The sequence below is a fragment of the Schistocerca gregaria genome, chromosome 8 (genome assembly GCF_023897955.1).
Source record: "Schistocerca gregaria isolate iqSchGreg1 chromosome 8, iqSchGreg1.2, whole genome shotgun sequence".
In the NCBI taxonomy this organism is placed as follows: domain Eukaryota; kingdom Metazoa; phylum Arthropoda; class Insecta; order Orthoptera; family Acrididae; genus Schistocerca; species Schistocerca gregaria.
The window spans coordinates 439892595-439899762 of NC_064927.1; positions in this window are offsets into that span (position 1 = coordinate 439892595).

Genomic DNA, 7168 nt, shown 5'->3' on the forward strand with positions numbered 1-7168 from the left:
AACGAGAATTGACCGAGCAACAGTCGGTATTGTGTAATAAATTGTCGTAGCTGTGTTGGAAAAGTACCAGAGCTTCAAGTGCTGATAGAAAGCACTGAAGCTGAAATCATTATAGGTACAGAAAGCTGGCTAAAGCCGGAGATAAATTCTGCCAAAATTTTTAAAGAGGCGCAAACCGTGTTCAGAAAGTATAGATTAAATAAAGTAGGTGGTGGTGTGTTTGTATCTGTTGGTAGTAGTTTATCTCGTAGTGAAGTTGAAAGAGTTAGTTCCTGTGAATTACTATGGGTAGAGGTTATACTCAACAGCTGTACCAAAATAATAATTGGCTCCTTCTACCGACCCCCTGACACAGATGATATAATAGCTGAACGGTTCAAAGAAAACTTGAATCTCATTACAAATAAGTACCCCACTCATACAGTTATAATCAGTGGAAACTTCACTCTACCCTCAATTTGTTGGCGATTGTACTAAATGCTTTCTCTGAGAACTACTGTGAACAATTTGTTCATGAGCCCACATGAATTGTAAATGGTTGTGTAAACACACTTGACCTCTTAGCCACAAATAATCCTGATCTTATGGAGGGTGTCATGATGAATACAGGGATTAGTGAACCCAAGGTCATTGTAGTGAGGCTCAAAACCATATCAACCAAAACCACTATAAATAATTGCAAAATATATCTATTTAAAACAGCAGATAAATATTTGCTTGATGCCTTTCTAACAGAGAGTCTCCATTCCTTCCAAGGTAATTATGTAAGTGTAGACCAGATATGGCTCAAATTCAAAGATAAAGTATCGACAGCAATAGATAGATTCATACAGCATAAGTTAATAAGAGACAGGACTGATCCACCATGGTACACAAAACACATGAGAACACTGTTGCAGAAGCAACAAAAAAAGTATGCCAAATTCAGAAGAATGCAAAAATCCCCAAGACTGGCTAAGTTTCATGAAAGCTCGAAATTTAGTGTGGGTGTCACTGCAAGATGCTTTTAATAGTTTCTACAATGAAACATTGTCTCAAAATATGGTAGAAAACCCAAAGAGATTCTGGTCGTATGTAAAGTACACCAGTACTAAGAACAGTCAATACTGTCACTGCACAATAACGATGGAAATGTTACCACTAAAGCAGAGTTACTAAATACTATTTTCCGTCATTCCTTCACTAAAGATGACAAAGTAAATATTCCAGAATTCGAAACCAGAATAGCTGTCAGTAGGAGTGACATAAAAGTAGATATCTTAGGTGTTGCAAAACAACTCAAGTCACTTAAGAAAGGCAAGTCTTCTGGTCCAGATGGTATACCAATCAGGTTCCTTTCAGAGTATGCAGACACAACAGTGCCTTTCTTAGCAATCATATACATCCACTCACTTGATGAAAGGGATGTTCCTAAAGGCGTGAAAGTAGCACAGGTCACACCAATATTCAAGAAAGGAAATAGGAGTAACCCACAGACCAATATCACTGACCACAATTTGCAGTAGGTATTTGGACCATATACTGTACTCGAACATTATGAATCACCTTGAGGAAAATGACTTTTTGACACGTAACCAACACGGATTCAGGAAACATAATTCTTGTGCAACAGAGTTAGCTCTTTATTCCCACAAAGTAATGAGTGCTATCGACAAGGGATCTCAGATAGATTCCATATTCCTAGATTTCCAGAAGGCTTTTGATACAGTTTCTCAGAAGTGACTATTAATCAAACTGCGTGCATATGGAGTCTCGTCTCAGTTGTGTTACTGGATTTGTGATTTCCTCTCAGAGAGGTCACAGTTTGTAGTATTAGCCGGTAAATCATCGAGTAGAACAGAAGTGATATCTGGCATTCTGCAAGGTAGTGTCATAGGCCCTCTGCTGTTCCTGATTTACATAAATGATCTAGGTGATAATCTGAGCAGCCCCCTTGGACTGTTTGTGGATGACGCTGTAATTTACTGTCTAGTGAAATCATCAGATGATTAATTCCAGTTACTAAATGATCTAGAGAGAATTTCTGTATGGTGCGAAAAGTGGCAATTGGCACTAAACAAAGAAAAGTGCAAGGTCATCCAAATGGGTACTAAAAGAAATCCAATAAATTTTGGGCATACGATAAATTGCACAAATCTAAGGGCTGACTAAATACCTAGGAATTACAATTACAAGCAACTTAAATTGGAAAGACCACAAAGGTAACATTGTGGGAAAGGCAAAACAAAGACTGCGCTTTGTTGGCACAACACTTAGAAGATGCGACAAACCCACTAAAGAGACAGCCTACATTACACTTTTCCATCCTCTGCTGGAATATTGCTGAGCGGTGTTGGTCCTTACCAGGTAGGATTGACAGAGGACACCAAAAAAGTGCAAAGAAGGGCAGCTTGTTTTGTATTATTGCGCAATAGCGGTGAGAGTGTCACTGATATGCTAAGCGAGCTGGGGTGGCAGTCACTGAAACAATGGTGGTCTTCTTTGCGGCGAGATCTATTTACAAAATTTCAATCGCCAACTTTCTCTTCCGAATGTGAAAATATTTTGTTGACACCCACTTATGTGCGGAGAAATGATCATCATAATAAAATAAGAGCTCAAACAGAAAGATTTACGTGTTCCTTTTACCCACACGCCATTCGAGAATGGAATGATAAAGAAGTAGTATGAAAATGGTTCGATGAACCCTCTGCCTGGCACTTAAGTGTGAATTGCAGAGAAACTATGTAGATGTAGATGTAGATGTTTGCCTGAAAACTATTAATGAGGCTTATGAAAAGTTAACCAATACCGAATTGGCCATATTAACTGTGTGATATTGGGGGGTTGTGAACAGTGGGAGTACAGAATTGTGAAACGAAACTGTGCAACTGTCGCTATATCACTTACAATAGTCGGTGTTGAACTTCCACCTCCAATTTTTCAGCCAGTATAACAACTCATTATGTCAACACTACAGACTATCAATGAAGAAATAAAGCAGGCAAACGTCAAAAACTGGTTGTCAGGCAGCTTAGATGTTCTTGAAATGTCTTTTAAAAAGAAGGGCAATGTCATCCCAATAGCAAAGACGTACTGTCAATTTAAAGTGTCGAAGCCAGATATCCATTATGCTTTCGAAGGTGGCTGGAGTGTTATACAGTCCAAATGGCATAACTTGAAATTCTTAGAGGCTATGGGTAGGCCAGTTTCATGTCCATAGTTGAGAAGTTTTTTGTTCCTTTCAGGCAGACTAGGGTGTCATTAGTGGGTGACAAGGGACAGATGAGCTTATTGTATGTCTATAAATGTGTAAATGTGGAAAATTCAAAAGAGATATTATAAAAAATATTGGGGAGGGGGGGGGGCATACAGGGGATCTTGCCCTGGCGAATTTTCTAAATTTTAGATGAAAAATAATGAGTATTAAAGTTTTTAAAAGCATTTTAGAGTCATGTGATCAACATAGAACCCTGAAAACTGGACTCTCGATAACTCGACACTCTGGGAAACTCGACATGCCTGACACAATTTATGGCTTCGGGTGGGGGGGGGGGGGGGGGGAACCACCATAAACACATATGTCTTTTTGTTAAAGCTAATTTAATTTACAGTAATAATTATGCTTATAGACTATTACAGAGCAGTGAATATATAGCTCTGAAATTACTGAAATTATATTTAAATAAATCCTAAACTATCATTAAAAGAATAGAACATAAAATATTGCTGTCGCACAGTAATAGCACTTTGATTAATAAGTGAAGTAGCTAATTTAAGATTACTTTGAATGAGGCTCAGGGTTCATTAAATAAAAACCATATCTCAAAGGTAATGCTTTAATACAATTAATAAAGTTAATACAGTATGCCTAATACTTTCAGTTAAAAAGTATGTAAATAGTGGGTTTTAATTTGGTCTTACACCCTAAAAATATTTAAGTATTTGAAAATAACAAATACAGTACTATAGCAATATAGTTTACTTATTTATTTATTTATTTAGCAGCTTATGATATACATCTATGGAGTAAATACAAGTACATATTAGCTCAGTCAGTTTTCCAATAAAATACATTACTTTTACTGATTCTAACTATAGTTTTGCTAAGATGACTAATAAATTTTAGCCACATTTCTGGAAATTGTCATCATAGTTACAAAATTTTAGATACTGTAAACTGAACGGATTTTATGAGGTATACATAATCCATGGAGAAGAAATAAAAACTTTGAGGTTCGCCAATGACATTGTAATTCTGTCAGAGACAGCAAAGGACTTGGAAGAGCAGTTGAATGGAATGGACAATGTCTTGAAAGGAGGATATAAGATGAACATCAACAAAAGCAAAACGAGGATAATGGAATGTAGTCGAATTAAGTCAGGTGATGCTGAGGGAATTAGATTAGGAAATGAGACATTTAAAGTAGTAAAGGAGTTTTGCTATCTGGGGAGCAAAATAACTAATGATGGTCGAAGTAGAGAGGATATAAAATGTAGACTGGCAATGGCAAGGAAAGCGTTTCTGAAGAAGAGAAATTTGTTAACATCGAGTGTAGATTTTAGTGTCAGGAAGTCGTTTCTGAAAGTATTTGTATGGAGCGTAGCCATGTATGGAAGTGAAACATGGGCGATAACTAGTTAGGATAAGAAGAGAATATAAGCTTTCGAAATGTGGTGCAACAGAAGAATGCTGAAGATTAGATGGGTAGATCATATAACTAATGAGGAGGTATTGAATAGAATTGGGGAGAAGAGGAATTTGTGGCACATCTTGACTAGAAGAAGGGATCGGTTGGTAAGACATGTTCTGAGGCATCTAGAGATCACCAATTTAGTGTTGGAGGGAAGTGTGGAGGGTAAAAATCGTAGAGGGAGACCAAGAGATGAATACACTAAACAGATTCAGAAGGATGTAAGTTGCAGTACGTACTGGGAGATGAAGAAGTTTGCACAGGATAGAGTAGCTTGGAGAGCTGCATCAAACCAGTCTCAGGACTGAAGACCACAACAACAACAACATAATCTATGTACCTAAATTACAGAAAATTTAACTGCAATAATTCTATACTATATAATAGAGAGAAACATTCCATTTGGGAAACATATATCTAAAAATAATATATTATATACATTAATTATAATATATTATATACATATATTCCAACACCTTGCAATCATGATGTAAGAAGTTTTCTTAGAATGGGCCCATACTATCAGCAGTTTCTGAAGGACTTCTGTATTAAGACACATCCCTTACAGAAAATACTGAAGGGAAATTCCTGGAACAAGATGCATGAAAGAGTTTTCCTTGTCCTTAAGCAGTTATCATCATCTTCTCCAGTTCTAGCATTGTAGGACAAGAATGGGATGAGAATGCTGAGACAGCACTTCACATCAACACTAGTGGATATGGAATAGATGCAGTTCTAGTACAAATTCAGGAAGATGCTGAAAAGGTGATAGCTTGTGCTTCCTGAGTACTCTCCAAGCCTGAAATTAACTACTCTAATTAGTAGAAAGAGTGTCATATAGTTGTATAGGCCATCAAAAAGTTCCATAGGTATTTATTTGGCAACTATTCAGTACTGTAACAGGCCACCATTTCATGTGCTGGTCAACTAGCCTGAAGGATCCCTGGGCAGACTGGCAAAATGGGTGCTGATGCTTCACACTGCAAAATCACCCACAGGATGATAAATGCCTACCACCCACTGCTGAATGGCCTCACAAAATGCTTTAATAAGACACTGGTAAATATGCTCTCAATGAACATTGATAGTGAACAGAGAGGTTGGGATACAGTGCTGCTCACGTGTCATTTTCATACAGCACGGCAAAGCAAAGAACTACAAGCTTCACACTCCATGGTTATGAGGCCAAAACGACAATGGATACACTGTTCCCATTTCAATTTGATGATATTCAGGATGACTATGTGAAAAAATCTCATCACCAGGACTAAAGAAGCAACTGGCTCACATATGGACTGTGGACGTCCAGGAGAAAGACCAAGATAATTTACTGACGTGTTACTTTGGGCCATATGGTTTCCTTTATTGCTTGTAGGAAATCACATATGAAGTTGAGAATTATGGCCCTTCATCAAGAACATGAAAGTGTAAAGATATTGTCCCTATCATCCATAGGAAGCTCTACTACAATCCTGAGGGGCAAATTGATGACAAGAAGTTCAAGAAAACTGGAGACTCACTTTGAAATCATGAAACTTCAACACGAGGGCTGCCTTTGATGCTTATCATAGGGAAGATGATGTAACAATGTGGCCATAATGCAAGGATTCACAATTGCTGTTATATGAGGACCATTGACAAAATCTTGATTCAAAGTGCTGTAGTCAGCTCTGGTGAGAACTCGTGAAACAGTGGCTTTCTGTTTCTCCTGGAGAAGGAGCAATGTCACAAGCTGTGGTCTGTGGCACATGCAGTGTGGCATAGTAGTGAGTGTCACTGGCTAGTGTGCTATCAGTCAGCAGTTCAAACTGGACCATCAGCAATTACTTGTTATTTAGTATTGGTCAGTTATGGGATTTTCTGAAAATATCTTATGCTTGTAATGTGCGTATATTCTGGAATATCCAATTCTTGTATAAACACTAGCAGTTGGCACATTCAGTGCTCATATAAATAGCTGCACTCCCCAGCCAGGAGTTCACTTCTGTTCAGACTCTGTACATTGGCATCAGTAATAAACTTGCTTTCAATGCTACAAGCTATACTTCACTGACTGCCCTGCTTTCCAATTTAGACTTGATGTGGTTACAGCATGACAATTATCTCACTTATTACTTCTGTCAAAGAAATACTTTGTTAACTTTAGGTGCACTGCCCCAAAAGGTAATTTGATGAAGCAAAAGAGAGAGAAAAAATGAAAAATAAGTCACCACTCTTGTCATTAGATGAACATTGTCAGAGGTGCTTCTAAGAGAATAACACACTGAAGTGAGCATCTACAACCCCAGTGAAGTGCATGGCAGAGAGAAATTTCCACTGTACCAGTTTTTTGGCTCCTTCCTATTCCATTCACTTTCAGAGTGCAGGAAGAATTACTATTTAAATACCTCTGTGAATGCTGTAAGTAATCTAAACTAATCCACACGACCCTTATGGGTGCAAGATGTGGGGTGTTATAGTGTATTCATTAGAGTCATCATTTAAAGCTGGTTCTT